The sequence below is a fragment of the Camelus dromedarius genome, chromosome 1 (genome assembly GCF_036321535.1).
Source record: "Camelus dromedarius isolate mCamDro1 chromosome 1, mCamDro1.pat, whole genome shotgun sequence".
Lineage (NCBI taxonomy): Eukaryota > Metazoa > Chordata > Mammalia > Artiodactyla > Camelidae > Camelus > Camelus dromedarius.
Window position 1 is genome coordinate 14,829,029 of NC_087436.1, and position 15,968 is coordinate 14,844,996.

Sequence of the window (15,968 nt, forward strand, 5' to 3'; positions counted from 1 at the left end):
CTTCATATGCTAACAAGTGGGAGGATTATTCCAACTACTTAGGGGAAGGGGCAGGGATTGCCAGGAATTGGAACACTGACCTTTTATGGTCAGCCTCAGAACTGTCATGGCACCCATGGGAGTGTCATTTACCATGCTAATATATTATAATGAGTGTATAATGAAGCTCAAGGTCTACTGGAAGTCAAATCTCCTGCCATCTTGGGCCTCAAGACCTACTGGGAGCTGAATCTTCCAGCATCTTGGTGTTAATTGCTGTATCATTTCTTGAATGGCTGTGCTCTGCTCTCTTCCTGTCTCACTGTCACACCTTCTCACCTTATCTTCTACTTTTCGTAACCTCTCCTCATGTTTCCCATCTCCTTGTCTCTTCCGTGCACGTAATTTACTAGGATCCCAGTGTGTTTTGGCATTAGAGTTTGTCAGAATGTCTGGCCTGTCATACTGCTGGAGAAGGAAGTCCCAAATCCCATCCCGATGATTTCTTTCTTGTAATGGTTCATGGACAGTACTGGTCGGCTGTCATTGATGTTTCTGGTTTTTTGCTTTTGTGATTTGAAACATCTTCAATTCCTTTTCTGTCATTTTAGAGGGGTTCTAAGAGAAATCTGAGATAATCACTCTTGTTCCATCTAAATTGAAGTTGGTTAGGATTCTTTTTGTAGAATCGTGTGGCCCTGCACCGGGAGATCTAACATTCTCTGAGAAAGGAAAGAAGTCTACAATGTAGTCATTTAATTTCGTTTTTGCTTCGGTGACATTATTGGGACAAATTCCTTCGGTGACATTATTGGGACAAATTACAAGTGTTTTTTAACATCATCTCTAGTGAACCATCCTGTGGATGGAAGGATTCATTCTGAGACTTATCTAGATGGAAACCTTCACCTTGAAAATACATGTGTTCATTTCCAAACAAAACTTTTAGAGAAGATGTATCAGTCATCTTGATTAAAGAACTGAACAGCTTGAGCTGCTTTGGAGATGAGGAAAGACCAAAAGATTCACATCAATCCCCTTGTTCTCCTTGTCCTTGAAGAAAGATTGTCTTGAAATGATCGCTTCTTAATTTGGGTGACTAGAAAATCACCCCACCCGTGCATAATCACTGCTGTATAACTACTAGTTAATGATATAATTTATGGATTTCACAACTTCTTTAAACTGAATGTATTTTTGTAAGCCTAAATCCTGGGTATGTGAAGCATGAAATATTTCAGTGCAGGATACCACCCGCGTGGGCCAGTTTTCCATCCAGACCCAAGCCCTGCGCAGCACCTACACTAGCTGTTTCCTTTGTGAGAGAAGAATCTACCCACAGAGACCCGTCCAGGTCGACCCTACGCTGTGATCACGTAGGGTCCTTCCCGGCAAGGCCCTGCCCCCTCCCGGCCCTGCCTACCCATGGGCAACATGGCCCCAGGGTGGGCTCGCTCTTCCGCTCTGACAAGCAGTCATCTGTCTTGGAGCACAGGCTCTAATTATCCCTGCCATTAGCCTGCCCAGCAGGACTGCAGATGTTATTAATGGTCATGAAATTAGCCAGTGCCTTTCAAAACTCCAGAGCCAGTCCGTGTTTGTCCCTGTGACCTCTCACAGCCCTTGGTTTCTTTGTTCATTTTGCTGCAATATTGAACCTTAACCCTGAGCATAAAACAGAAAATTAGGAGGAGACTGAAACTCTCCCCCATTTTTTTCTCACCTCATCAGCCCCCGAACCCCCTATTTATTTTGAGATCAAACTCAAAACTTTGCCTCGTTGCTAGACTGTTTATTTGCAGGTAACTCCTGAGTACATGAATGTGCCAATCTCCCCAGCCCCTCCTCATCTTTTGTCAAAAAGTAAAAGTAACTTGTTCATCCTTATTATAAAATCAATATATTTTCATGGTTGGAAAATTAGAGAAATGCCAAAAAAAGAAGAAAAATCCATTATCTCACCTTCCAGAGAGAAACACAGTTAAAATTTTATGCTATATCTTTACCAACTTTTCTATGCAGATAGATATGAGATGAAACTGTTATGATGTTAATAACAACTAACGTTTATTGACTTCTCATTATGTAACAGACACTGTTCAGACTGATTTTCTGTGTATGAATTCATTGAATAACTTCAAGAATCCTATGAGACAGGTTTAATTTCTAGTTCCATTTTGCAGATGGGGAAACTGAAGCATGGAGAGGTTAAAAATATTGCCCAAAGCCTCATCGCTATTTAAGAGGAAGAGGTAAGATCTCAGCTGAGCAGTCTGGCTCTAGGCGCTGAACTCTTTTTTTTTAAATTGAAGCATGATCAGTGTACAATGTTGTGTCAATTTCTGGTGTACAGCATAATAGTTAAATGATGTGCTACACCATTATCTAACTTACCTTTAAACTTCAATAAACTCTCAGTATCCTTCCATGTTAATCTTAATCCACCAGCCAATTTTGAATAATTTTGGGGACTGAATTAGAATTCAAAATCTGGATATGCTGGAACTTTCTTTAGGCAAACATTAGAGCTTCTTTCCTTTCCCTCTCTTTAGTTTTATTTTGTTTTATTGCTACAATTGACAACATGTGGATTATTTTAAAATGAGATACTCCTTCAGGAATAGGACTTAAGGGAAAACAAAAAATGGAAACAATGAGAATAGAGTTCAGTTTATTTCATGCTTGTAAGTGATAGTTTGATTTCCTCCTTGGTTCCTTGATTTCTAAGAGATAATTATCTACTTTAAAAAATAATAATAATTATTGGGCACTTTCTTTGTGTCAGCCACCCCCATGTGTGCTGTTTAAGCACTGATATTTATTCCAAGTAACCAGGTTCTGGTGAAGTCAGGGACATTGAAGGAACAAGGCTTTTTAGGGCTGTCTCTTCCTGTTATATGCTGTCTTCTTTTTCTAGTTATTCCCACCTAAGCACCAGCCTTTTCTTTTCATCTTCTTTCTCTTTTCTTTTCTTTCCCCTTCCTCCCTACCTTCCTTCCTTTTCCCCCCTCTGTTCTTGAATATTCTGTCCTTTCCTTCATCTGGAAATTCTTCAACTGTGAGTATCCAGAAACACTAGTGCAGATTCAATCTCATTCCTGTTCTGGAAGGACATTCTTTTTTTGTGTTTGTTTGTTTTTGTTTGTTTGTTTGTTTTGGGGGGGAGGTAATTAGGTTTATTCATTTATTTACTTTTAAGAGGAGGTATTGAGGACTGAACCTAGGACCTTGTGCATGCTAAGCATGCACTCTACCACTGAGCTATACCTTCCCCCTTGAAGGACATTCTTGGCATGCCATTTTCCCCTCATCTGAGTTGGAGATGAAGCCTATATTTGGCCAGTAAATCCACCTTGGCAGGATCCAGTTAGAATGTTTAGCTGATTGCGAGCAGGTCTGTGTAAAATGTGTTTGAATTGGCCTCTGGCTGATAGAATGGGCTAAAGGCTGTCCAGCTTCATTAGACGTTCATCCTTCCATGAGTGAGGGTGCAACCCAGGTTCCAGACAAGTCACTGAGTAGTAACATGCAGGCAGAGGCCATGTCTGTTTATTCATTTTTCTACTCCGTGCAGTGATGTCTTGCACACGGGAGACATTGGATAACTATGTATGACGTTGGCAAGGAAGTCTCAGGAGATCTGGGTCCTAGTTTCAGATCCACTGCAGATTAGCTGTTGGAGAGGAACAGGGGAATAAATGACCAACCACTCTGCCCCTCAGTGGCTTCACACATATTACCCTCTTAGGACATCTTGGAGACCCAGTAAAACTGTCCTTGAAGAGCTTTCATTTGTATAGAATTGTTTTATAGGTTTTAAAAGGGAATAGCTTTCAGGATGAAGAGTAAAAAATATTGACTCTCTTATCTTGAAAGACACAATTTTAATTCTGAAGAATTATGCAGGGCAAATAGGCGATCACTTTGATGTTGCCTGACATAATCTCTTTTCCCCATTTTGCCATACATTACAGATGACAGTTACATGTAGGCTACGCTCCCACGGGTGACCCAGTGTGAGAATTATGGGCTAGGACAAGGATAAGGGAGACTGTGGGATTGTGTATAATTCTCAGTCTAGTACCTACAACCCCAGCCTTCTCTTCCATTGAACAAAAGATATTGACTAAGACATTTTTCAAAACTGATACAGGAAAAATGAATGTGGTGTGAGAGGATGGCCATGTCCTAGGTCTTGGCTGAGTCTGGGATGTGCCCCACCAAGTGGGGGTCCTTGGCTTCATGCAGGAAAGAATTCAAGAGCGAGCCACAGTTGAATAAAGGTAGACTTATTCAGAGAGATACATGCTCCATAGACAGAATACAGGCTGTCTCAGAAGGCAAGAGAAAGGCCATGAGGTGTGGGAGTTGGGTGCTCAGCTTAAAGTAAAGGGAGATGCACACTCCATAGACAGAGTGTGGTCCATCTCACCTAAAAGGGAGAGCAGCCATGAGGTGTGGGGGCTGTTAGTTTGGGCTCAGTAACTTCATATGCTAACAAGTGGGAGGATTATTTCAGCTACTTTGGGGAGGGGGTGGCAATTCCCAAGAATTGGGCCACTACCCACTTTTTGACCTTTTATGGTTGGCCCTGGAATTCTCATGGCCCTGTGGGAGTGCCATTTATCGTGCTAATATATTACAGTGAGCGGATAATGAAGGTCAGGGTCTACTAGGGATCAAATCTCCCACTTTTTGCTGCCCTGGTATTAATTGCTGTGTTATTTCTTAAAGCACTGTGCCCTGCCCCTTCCTGCCCGTCTCAAAGCTACCATAATAAAACTGTGGGGTAGGGGTGCAGACACAGGCAAAATGACCAAAGAGACTGACATGTTTCCATCAGAAACTGGTACCTAGTAAAGCTTCTTCCCAAACCAGTTAGGAGAAGATGGATCATTTAGTGGATGGTACTGAGAAAACTGATTCACCATGGGGGAAAAAAAAGTTGGATTCCCATCTTACAACATATGTAAAAATAAATTCCAAATGCATTCAAGACCTAAGACAAAAAGGGAAAAGATACACATTTTATAGAGGAGTATGTAGAAGAATATCTTTGCGGTTCTGGGGTTTGAAGGAAATTTCTTAACCAAGACCCAAAGAACATAAACCATAAGTGGAAAATTGATGGGTCTGAGTACATCAAAAGTAAAGATTTCAGCTCAAAACAGTTAACCTATATGACAGATGGCACTGGGGAGAGATGTTTGCAGAGTCCAAAAATCAATAAGGAATTAATGCCCCCAAGAAACTCCTGCAAGTTGGCAAGAAAAACAGAGGAAGCTCACATAGGAAAAATATGGGTCAAGGATGTAGGCAGTTCAGAGAAGAAATGCAAATAGCTAATAAGCATATGAAGAGATATTCACTTCACTAGTAATCAGAGAAATGCGAATTTAAATTACAATGTGATCCACTTTAAAATTATCACATTGTCAAAAATTGGAAATCTTTTAAATATCAAGCGAGGAAAGGCATGTAGGGAAATAGAAAGCCTCTCGAACTTCTGGAGGGAATGTCCTTTGCCTCGGCAACCCTGCTCCTTGTGCAAACTCCAGAGACAGGCTGGCACAAATCCGTGAGGGGACAGCTCTGTGCATGTTCCTTGCAGCAAAGAAGTGGAGTCAACCAGGAGTCCATTGCTAGGACAAGGGCAAATGCGGTTACATGTAAGCCATCAGCTGTAATAATTAGACTCACAGCTACAACAAGGGTGGATTGCAAAAGCATAGAACTGGATTTTTTAAAAAAGTAAGCAAAGGAATGAGATCTTTAGCACATTGCTTTTTGCAGTTAGACACACACAGACATAAAGCAATACCATGTATGTTTCAAGTAGGTTTATACATATGTCTAAATCAAAATAGGAGTGAGGAGGACTGGAGTGGGGGTCAGGACATAGGAGAGAAAGCCACTGTAAGATAAAAGAGGGACCTTTTGTGGATTGATGAATGCACCATGAACTTAAGAGTAGAACTAATTTAACTCTGTGATCCAAAAGAGAAGAAGAAAAGGAAGTGAAAACAAATTGGAACCTGGGTAATAACCTTGAGATATTCTGTTTATATGCTGTGTAATAAATCATTGATAAACTTCAATTCTTCATTATTTGTAATAGATTATTTGCCACACAATTCCCAGCTGTCGGGTCCCCAGGGCTGAGAGCCAGAGGAAGAGTGGTCTGTATTCAAATTCTTTGCCTAACATAATCCCGCAGAGGTGAATGCAGCTATAAAAACCGAAGAGAGGCTACTGCACTATTCGAAACAAAATGAGGAGAAAGATTTGGAAAAGGTTTGCAATTATTATTCCATAAAGACTGAGTCTGACTACCTCCTCCATATTTTATTTCCTCCTTTCAATATTTAAAATCTTCCCCTTATATGTGTAGAATGAAAAGCAGAAATCTAAACAGATCTAACATTTTCTCCCGAGTTCCCAGAGCCCACTTCACTTGGATGTCAGACTCTAAAATTCCTAATACAAATGAGCAGGAGACAAAATCATTTTGTGGGATTCTGAAATGAAGTATTTCAGTGGAACACAGAGAAACAGTTAAATTTTGCAAAGCTGTGAAACTGGAGAGGGGGCTGGCCTCAAAATCTACCAACCAGAGACCTGGAAGGAATTGCTTGCTTGAGATTCATTTCTCTCTCTCTCTCCGTTCCCCCTCTATTTGCACCAAACTTGCCTGTCGATTTCATCAAAGAGATACTTGAACAGATTTCCTAATCTGCTCCCATTCCAAATTGATCAGTTAATTAGGTTGATCTCTGTGAGCTTGTTATAGAACCAGGTCTTTTCCTTTCATGTTCTGGGGGCTCAGTGAACTCCCTTCACTGTGGTGTGCTTCTTAGAGGCATCCAGGAAGACGAGCATCCCTTACTAATATTTTATCCTGCACACAAATGCATTTTATTCAATGTGAATTTGTAATTTTTTTTTAGCATATTATTGCAAGTGCATTGTGCAACCCCTTACTTCTGGGTCAGAATTGAGTGGGTTTCTGTTTCTTATTTATTTATGATTCATCATTTTAAAATATGAAATTCTTTGTCTCGTACAGGATTGCCATTGATTTACTTCATATATTTGCTTTGAGGATCAGAATTGGTAAATAACATGGATGTGTCTTGTGGTAATTGACCATGAGGCTGTGTGTGTGTGTGTGTGTGTGTGTGTGTGTGTGTGTGTTTGTGTGTGTGGCTTGCGGCTGCTGGGTGAGGTCACTCCTTGGGTCTAAACACATGGGCATTGTTAATGACCAGAAGTACTCTAGGAGGAAGTGGGGCTGGTGTCCTGGGTACCATCTAACTCCCTCAGAGGGGCTCCAACCACTTGCAGACCATTATCTCATTAGTTCTCAAAATATCCCAGTGAGGAAGAAGGGAAGGGAGATGCTGATAGATAATGAAATGCTATTAAGCACTTTGCTAATGAAATAATCACTTCCTTTGCCCCACCCCCAAATCCCCAAGCCCAGATGCAGAAACTGAGGCAGAGGGAGCCGACCTTGCTGACCCAGGATCCCCAAAGAGAGTGAGAGCGAAAGCAAGAAGCAGGAATGGGAGGCTGTCACCTGGAAAGCTGATAGAACTGTTTTTTAAGGAAATCTGTGGAGAAGGGCTCCTTCCCTCACCCAAGATGACAGCAACCTTTTATTTCTAAACCAGCACTGGATGTGAGTAGCAGGAAAGTCAGAAATGTGCTGGGAAGAGGGCTGGGCCCTGGGCCAAGATAAAGCCACAGATAGTCTCTTGGAAGCGGGCACTTGGGGTGCAGGTGGCCTCTTCTGCTGACTCAGGACTTCCCTGAGAAGTACGACGCAATTCGGTCTGTGTCTTTATAGATGCACACAGCACACACTAGACTGACCTCATTTTGCCTAATTCCTCAGATTTCTACCAAAGCCTTTGAGGCTATTTTCTTAAAGAAGTGCTTTGATAAGGACTTGGATTTTTAAATAAGCTGAGTTGGTTTAAGCTTCTTCTCTGCTTTGAAATTATGAATTATCTTATGGAAAAGTGTTTTGAGAGTCACCTAAGAGGACATTTCTGGGTCCATTCTTTTACCTGTGGAACTCCCAGTCTCCACCCTCACGACACCACTGGCTCCGGCCCTTCTCAGAGGTCCCCTGTGTTCCTCTGTACAGATTTCTTGCCTTTACACTCCCTCCTCTAGGCTCCATGACATCCTCCTTCTCCGGAGGAGAGGGATTAAGGTGCAAATGGCTGGTAAGACATAGGTCAAAGGAATAAATCTTTAATTGTGGAACAGTAGGCCTGAGTGAGAATTTGTGAGAAGAGGGAGTTTTATGGCATTCCATCAGTCACCTCCTTGGAAAGGTCAACCCCACCAGGAAAAGACAGCCTTGTTCCTAACAAAACACAGGTGCGACTGTTTCCCAGTTGGAGTCAGCCTCTTCGACATGTTGAAAGGTGTTAATGAGAATGAATAGCGTCAAATTCGTTCGTTCATTCAATCATTCATTCAGCAGACACAAAAAATGAGTACGTGATAGCCCCTCAGACCAGGGAGCTCACAGACATGGAAACAAATTATTGCTGTGCAATAGTGAGAAGCATAACAGAGGCAGAGAAAGCAGACATTTCTAACATAAGAGTGGCAGTGTTCAATGAGTTTACAGATCATCAAAACTCAAGAAGACATTTCTATGCCCCAAGTCCTAGGTAAGGCTGGCAGGAGTAATATTTAGTGGCTATAAATAGATGGTCCAGGATAGGTTTATTTATTTTATTTTGGGATTTTTTTTTTGGGGGGGGGATTAGGTTTATTTATTTATTTATTTATTTTTATAGGCAGTACTGGGAATTAAACTTAGGTCATCGTGCATGCTAAGCTTGCACTCTACCACTGAGCTATACCCTCCCTACCCAGAATAGGTTTAAAAAGACCAATGGAATAATTCAGGATTGAAGCCATCTGTTGCCGGAGGAGGGTATAACTCAGTGGTAGATCTCGTGCTTAGCATGCACAGTGTCCTAGGTTCAATCCCCAGTACCTTCACTGAAATAAATAAATAAAAAAAAAACTTAATTACCTCCCCCAAAAATGTAAAATTAAAAAAAATTTTTTAACAAGACATCTGTGGCTATGACCTGGTGGGCAGGAGTACAGACTATGAAATTGGGTGGACCCGTGTCCCAATCATGCCTCTATCATTTATTCTTTCTATGATCATGGACAAATGTCACCTCTCTGTGTCTCTGTGTCCTCATCTGTAGAATGAAAGTAATAAATAGGTCCTGTCCAAAAACGTTGGCGGATTAAATGAAATCGTATGTTTCAAGTGCTTAGAAACTTGCTTGGCAAAAAATCAGCACTCAGTGAGACTGAACAACTATTATCGTTACTCTGAAAAGGACTCCTTTCTGAGAAAGCAAAATGAAAGATCGCAAACTTTTATTTTCCAGCTTTTCCAGCTGCAATCAGTGGTTTTCTGATAAACTCATTGGATTGCCTACTGGTCTCCCAGGGGATAAGAGGCAACAAGGCAAATCATTGCTTTCAGACTTGATATTCTGCCCAAAAGAAAGTGGACGCCACTTGTGTCACCCCAGGGTTCTTGATCAGCAAGAAGAGAAAACCCGGTTCTGCTTGGACACACACCCCGAGCAGGGTGCATGCCATGAAGCCTTCAGGAAAACAGCCCACTGTGTGCTTCCGTGACATGTGACCCTTCCAGGGAGGACCTCTCCTGACAGTGAGACGCTCTCAGAAATGAGCTCATCTCTGCCATCACAACAGGTTCCGAGGAGGAAGGAAGGGGCGAAGTATTGAAAGAATCCAAGGTAGCTGTGATGGACTTGATGATCCCAAACTTTAAAAAGACTCTTGCATAAGATTGAGAAAAAGCACGCAACCAAGAGTGATTACAAGAGGCGTGTTGGGGGGAGGTGAGCTGAGGCTTGCAAAACACTTGTAAAGCTCACAAGGGACTTACAGATGTTCCAGATAAGATCAGGGAGGGAGAGACGGAGCTTACAGCTGCTGGTGAAATTGCAGCTTGGTGGCCAAAGGAGGCAGAGTTCAGAGAGACCAACTTCCGTCTGATTTCTCTGACAAAGAGAATGGCGGGATAGAAGGCAGAGAGAACGAGCACTGGCCGGTCACTGTGGAAGCCGACCAGCTTTGGAGAAAAGTGCAGCTACTCTGAATTCAGATTTCAGTGAATTATGTTGCAAGTTCCTGGGGCAACTTGCAGATGAGCTTGTGCAGTCATTCCTGGTCGAAATGGGAAGAATCTTAGAGAAGAGGAGTTGTGTTGGAAGAAGATGCTGGCCAGCATGTGTGTTTCTGTTTCAGAATGGAGAGGAAGTTGATTTTACAGGGTACAGACAGGTAAGCGGATTGTCCATCTTGGATAAGAGTTGGATATGGAAGGGTTAATTTGTGAGCACTTTGAAGAGAATGTGGGATCTTTGGAACACAGCACAGGGTGACAAGGAGCTCATCCCCCTCCTCTTTCCCTTCCTGTCCCTCCCCCTCCTCCCTCCCTATCCTCCTTCTGCCCTTCCCCCTCCACTTTCCTTTGGAATTCTTGTGCCAAAGTCCTGAGAAATCAACTGGTGAGAGGGAAACATGGCAGCAGAGTATGTCACTGTCATTTCTAGGATCCACTCTATAATAAGGATGCAGACAAAGTTCCAAGGAGAGGCAACCAACAACCACATTACCCGGGGAATAAGCTGGGGATGTCGGGCTGGTGTGAGCACCAGTCAGCTGCGGAGGCCACCCTGACTGGTGCTCACACACTGGAGGGCCATCAGGTGGGAGCACACGTCTGCTATTTCCCTAGGACCCTGGCTTTCCAACTTGCCTGGCTGTTACCTACACTAAGAGTGACATTCGATATCTCAACCCAGAGTACACATAAACTCACGCATGTAAGAGACAAGCCTTTCAGAAAAATTATTAGTTTTACTATATTCAATTTATTTTTATATTTTCTATTCTACCCCATCCTATCCTCTTCTAGTCTATTCTGTCTTGTTCTACTTATTCTATTCTTTTCTTTTTTTGTAAAAAATGCTTGTTGGGTGCAAATGACATTTAAAAAATCCCTGCCCTCGTGGAATTTACAGATGACTCACAACAAGCACATTAATGATGGATGGATTCTGACTGTGGCGAGTACAGAGAACCCCGAGAGGGTGCCAGTCGAGTGCAAGAGTCAGAGATGTGTCCCTGAGGAGGTGGCATTAAGACTGCCACCTGAAGGGTGAGTATGGCTGGTTGCAAGGAGAGGGGGCGAGGAGATCGGAAAGGAACATTCCAGACAGAAGAAACAGCAAGCATCTGGGGATATGAAAGAAATTCAGGCTGCTGGGATGCAGAGGGGGAGGGAGGGAACTGATCCCACATGGTCAAGAAGTGGGATTTGATACTAGGAGCAAGGCGAACCATTAGAGGGTTACTGAGGTACAAAAAGACATAGAGATAGAGAGAGATTTAGAGACATAAAGAGAGATGGAGAGATAGAGGAATATCGAGACAGAGAGACGGGATTTGAGAGATGTGTGGGATGCAAAATCCGCATGACCAGATGGGAGGATGAGCTGGAGGGAGGAGGCAAGGAAGACCCCCGCGTTTCCATCTTGAGCAGTCGGTGGTGCCATGCCGATGAGGCAGGGCAGGGAAGGAGTCCTATTCATGGAGACAAGGCGCAGAGGACACAGAGCCACGAGTGGGGGGAGACGGGGTCAGTTGGGGACATCTTTGCTCATGTAGCTTCATCTCCTCAAAATACCACCAGCCCACTTGTCTGCTGGGAGCACACCTGCTTCTCCGCCAACACCCAGGAAGCCTGTCTCAACACTCGTCTTTGCCAGACAGGAGTGCTCTCCACTCTGTGACCCAATTCTTCCTTCGAAATTTTTGATAACTTCCTCAGCCACACTTCATCACACTGGTTTCTTTGTCTGTAATAACAATAAAAATAGTAGTACCCACGGGAACTTCTGCCAGCCCGTTACACCTGCTGTCTCATTTAATCTTCACGACAGCCTTTTATGGTCAATATCATTACTCTCCCCATTTCATTGGGAAACTGACACGGGGGCAGGTCAGGTCACTTCCCCAGCAGGCGTGGCACTGCTGGCCCAGGGTCTGGGCAGAGCTCGGATCCAAGCCCAGGTGATCTGGCTTCTGGGTCCACACTCTTATTCATTGTGTGTGTCTTGTTTTCCACTGGATTGTAGACCTTGAAGTTAGGAACCATGTAATAGTACTTTTTTTTTTTTTTAAAGAAACACACACTTTGAGAGCTTTAAAGAAACGAAATAAGAAAAACGCAACTGCAACTTGTAAAGAAAACCAAAGTGAGTGGTTATCTAGATTTTTTTTCTATGAATCCCAGAAATTTTGTGATTTGCAAATCAAGATGTTTTCATAGAATTCTTGAGTTAGATCTGGTCCTGCTCCCTAATTTTAAAGATGAGGAGATTGAGGACCCACCAAAAGGTTAAGTGCCCAAGGCCAGAGTGTGTGGCAAGGCTGAAGAGTGGGGCCAGGTGCTGCCTGTTTCTGATTGTGACTCCAGTGCCCTTGAGTGAGCGGTGGGTGTTCCGCTCTGCCTGTAACCTACCCTCAACCTAGGGCCCCGTATTCTCCCGGGTGAACCTTTTACTGCAGGCACATGGTCACTAGAATGTAATCTACACCAGGGTGGGGATCCTTGTTTTGTCTGCTGATGTAACCTGGTACCTGGAATCAGCCTGCCTCATTGTCGACACTCTAAGTACACAGTGAATGAACCACTGGGTTCTCTAAACACATCTCTAGGTTTTCTGACTCCACGGCTTTAAATGGAATGTTTTTGTGCTAAAACAAGCAAACAAACAAAAAACCCCCAAACAAAAAGCAAACAACCTCTTAATTCTCTCCAACTCTCCAAAACCTATCCCATTCTTTAAGTTCAAGTTCAAATTTCTTTTTGTGAAATCTTTCCAAAATGTTGTCTTTCCTTCCTCTGAATTCATATGGTGTCTCTATGTATTTTTTGTTTGGTGATGAGAACATTTAAGATCTAGTCTCTTACTGTTTTTTTTTTTTAACCTGCCCAGTGCCCAGCACAGCACCTGGGCACCATCATAAGTCCTTAAAAAGGTTTGCTAGGATGGATCAATGACATGAAAACATTGTTCACCCGTTTAAAGAGGGGTTGGGATTGCTCATGTAACTCTAAAGTGGGTCGGCAAAATTTCTCTGTGGAAGGACAGAGTAAATATCTTAGGCTTTGCATGCTGTGAGGTGTCTGTAGCAATCATTCAAAGCTGCCATGTAGTGTAGAAGCAGCCACAGAAAATAGGAAAATGCCTATGTTTCAGTAAAACTTTATTTGTGGATATTGATGTTTGAATTTCATATAATTCTCATATGTCATAAAATGCTATTTAAAATTTAAAAAGAACTATTTAAAGATGTAAAAACCATTCTTAGCCCTCAGACTGCAAAAACCTAGCATTGGTGCAGATTTGACCCGCGGGCCGTAGTTTGCAAACCCCTGCTCTGTTCAGAGGCTTGGAGCTGGTGGTAGAAACGACTTTTGACCCCATGGAGTTCATGTTCATCTCAGCCTCATTCTCCTCAGTAGGAGGGGCTACTCACGTCCTAGGAAGCTGCTCTCATGGGAGATTTCCAAGCAGAGGTCTAGGGATTATCTGGCAGGGGATGCAGAGGAGACCACACCCCTGCCCCGGGGGGACAGGGCAGGAGGCTGGACATGAGATGACCTCTAAAACCCCTTTCTTCTGCGAGATTCCTTCCACGCAGCAAATTCCTGGGCTTTGAAGTGAAACCACGGGAGCCGAGCTGATTGGAGGGAAGGTCATTCTGAATTAGTGGAAAGGTCTGAGTTATAAAGCGGTTCATAAGGAATGATGCCTCATTGCATCCAAGGGCATTCAGCAATCAATTGGACACTTAACAAAGGACTGTCAATAGTCCATCGGAATTGCACTTTATATTTTTCAAAGTGCTCTCTGGTACATTATCTCCACTGATCCCCTGGGGAACCCTAGGAGCTGGACAACTCCATTTTACAGGTGAGATCAGAAGGCGCTCGCTCCGTCTGAGATGGTTCAGAATAACCGCCGTCAGCCTGCTGTTGGAGACAGAAAAATGACAGTTTTACATTTTGTATTGAGGGTGTATTATGGATTCTTAAGGATCTCATTTATATTGGTATGATGAATAAACATTCTGAATTCATGCTTGTTTTTAATCCTTCAGAATCTACAAGAAACATGGCCACATCCCCAGATGAGCACGTGGAGTCTGTCGAACTGCAGTGATAAAATATAGTAAGAGTTCATTACAAGTTGGAAAACTGGGCTTCACCTGTTCCCTCACATCGGGGTGAAAATGGTGTTTCCACTGCCTGACCTCGGGCGGGGAGGTGAATGTTGTCCTCATCAGGGCAGAAAGTTCGAAGGGTCAGAAATGCACGTTGAATTAGAAAGAATCTTGAGTGTCCAAAATTCTTCATTCGGTAAATGAGTACTTTAGAGCAATTCGAGAGAGTGTCTCTGACATGGGAGGTGTCACTGCCTTTGGTGGTTTTCCTTCATCCCTGTCCTAGAAAGTGTGACTTGGGGCGGGGTGGGGGGTTGGACACACAAGCAGCAGATAGCCAGCCAGCCCTGATGATTTGGGGGATAAATCTGCTTTTTCTTCCCTCGACTTGGGGGCTCTCATCAACATCTTCCTGCCAAATGAGGGTTTGGCACAGCTAAGAGTGCCTTGGCAAACCTTTTAAATTTCCCCAGAGCAACTTCCTGGTTCTTAATTAGGCCTTTTATTCCTAGATGTCTATATTTAACTGTGCTCTGTTAGCGCTGACCCCTTTTGGATACTGCCAAGGGCTTGAGGGAGGTGGTGGTTGAGTCTAGACAGGGCAATTATTCAGATAACTAAGTTCCCCAAACTTAATCCTTAAAGTAAGACACCGTGAGGGTATGTTCTGGTAGTGAGAGATTCCTGATCGAACTTATGAGTTAACTGCCCAGCGCCCTTCCTTCACTTTGCCCAACAGAGGCAGAGAGCAAACCCTTCATCAGCGGAGAGAGACAGGCCAGTAACTGTCAGGGTCTCACCCATGAACTTGGCGGGATGGAGGACAGAGCGGAAACAACCAAGTGAAAAAGGGGCGGAGAGGAAGGCTCTCAGCTGTGCACAGGGAAACTGCAAGAATGTTCACTCCACTCTTGTATGTAAAAGAGAAAAATCGAACATAGCCTGAGCATCGATTGCAGGAGAAACGGGTCTATAAACTGGAGTCTTTCATTCAAGGGAATACGACTCAGCGGGGAGAAAATGAATGCCCGAGAGTGATGCACGTGGATGTGGGGAAATCTCAGAAATGTACTGCGGAGTGTGAAAAGCAAGTTGCATAAGGGTACCTACTGTAATGAAAACATTTGTAAAAATTTAAAGCATCAGTGATAATTATACTGTATATTATTTACGAATAGCATATATGTAGTACCAGAATTTTAAAAATCCACAATCAATAAAATGTTTAAAAGCCCAAGTCCATTGTTTTATTCTAAAAGAAAGAAAGGAAACACATGGTAACGCCACACATTTAAGCTCAGGAGAGTGGTCACCTCTAGGGAGGGGACAAGGGAGTGAGACTGAGCAGGGCTCACAGTCTGCAGTGGAGTTAGTCCTGTTCCTTTTTTTCAGCTGGGTGGTGAATTCGTGGGGAGTTCCCATGGTATTATTAGCTCTACTCTTTAATGAGCCTGAAACCATTCATTAAAAATGCAGGGGGTCTCAAAGGAGCGCTGGGGCTACTGTTTGTTGGGGATGGGGTGGGGTGACAAGCAACCTCTTAGGAGAGGAGAACCTATGGTTTCTCTCCTCCCTGAGCTGTGATCAAGTCCCCTTTCAGGAAAACAAGAGTGTTTGTGGGGAGCTATGGATGGAAGTGCAGAGAACAGGATTTTAGAACCAGTTCTGCCTCT

The 15,968-nt window shown here is 43.3% G+C and overlaps 1 long non-coding RNA gene across 1 annotated transcript; it reads left to right on the forward strand.

The window, feature by feature from the left end:
* Window positions 1-10,265: 10,265 nt before the first annotated feature.
* LOC105099654 (uncharacterized) lies at window positions 10,266-14,286 on the forward strand. Its single transcript, XR_838120.3, has 3 exons — window positions 10,266-10,341; window positions 11,085-11,221; window positions 14,233-14,286. It is a non-coding gene; the product is annotated as an uncharacterized LOC105099654 (long non-coding RNA).
* The last annotated feature ends 1,682 nt before the right edge of the window (window positions 14,287-15,968 follow it).